Below are 1,144 nucleotides of genomic sequence, written 5' to 3'. Positions count from 1 at the left end.
CTCCTGAACCCTCCTCCCTCCTCCCTCCCCATACCATCCCTCCAGGTCGTCCCAGTGCACCAGCCCCAAGCATCCAGTATCGTACATTGAACCTGGACTGGCATCTCGTTTCATACATGATATTTTACATGTTTCAATGCCATTCTCCCAAATCTTCCCACCCTCTCCCTCTCCCACAGAGTCCATAAGACTGTTCCATACATCAGCGTCACTTTTGCTGTCTCGTACACAGGGTTATTGTTATCATCTTTCTAAATTCCATATATATGCGTTAGTATACTGTATTGGTGTTTTTCTCTTTTGTTTCTTTTGCATTTATTTCTGCCCTAATTTTTAAGATTTCTTTCCTTCTACTAACCCTGGGGTTCTTCATTTCTTCCTTTTCTAGTTGCTTTAGGTGTAGAGTTAGATTATTTATTTGACTTTTTTCTTGTTTCTTGAGGTGTGCCTGTATTGCTATGAACTTTCCCCTTAGGACTGCTTTTACAGTGTCCCACAGGTTTTGGGTTGTTGTGTTTTTATTTTCATTCATTTCTATGCAAATTTTGATTTCTTTTTTGATTTCTTCTGTGATTTGTTGGTTATTCAGCAGCGTGTTGTTCAGCCTCCATATGTTGGAATTTTTAATAGTTTTTCTCCTGTAATTGAGATCTAATCTTACTGCATTGTGGTCAGAAAAGATGCTTGGAATGATTTCAATTTTTCTGAATTTACCAAGGCTAGCTTTATGGCCCAGGATGTGATCTATCCTGGAGAAGGTTCCGTGTGCGCTTGAGAAAAAGGTGAAATTCATTGTTTTGGGATGAAATGTCCTATAGATATCAATTAGGTCTTACTGGTCTATTGTATCATTTGAAGTTTGTATTTCCTTGTTAATTTTCTGTTTAGTAGATCTATCCATAGGTGTGAGCGGGATATTAAAGTCTCCCACTGTTATTGTGTTATTGTTAATTTCTCCTTTCATACTTGTTAGTATTTGTCTTACATATTGCGGTGTTCCTATGTTAGGTGCATATATATTTATAATTTTATATTCTTCTTGGATTGATCCTTTGATCATTATGTAGTGACCGTCTTTGTCTCTTTTCACAGCCTTTGTTTTAACGTCTATTTTATCTGATATGAGTATTGCTACTCCTGCTCT

The sequence above is a fragment of the Bison bison genome, unplaced genomic scaffold (assembly GCF_000754665.1).
Source record: "Bison bison bison isolate TAMUID 2011002044 unplaced genomic scaffold, Bison_UMD1.0 scf7180017864304, whole genome shotgun sequence".
Taxonomy (NCBI): Eukaryota; Metazoa; Chordata; class Mammalia; order Artiodactyla; family Bovidae; genus Bison; species Bison bison.
The sequence above is the reverse complement of the archived record's forward strand: the minus strand, read 5'-3'. Positions refer to the sequence as shown.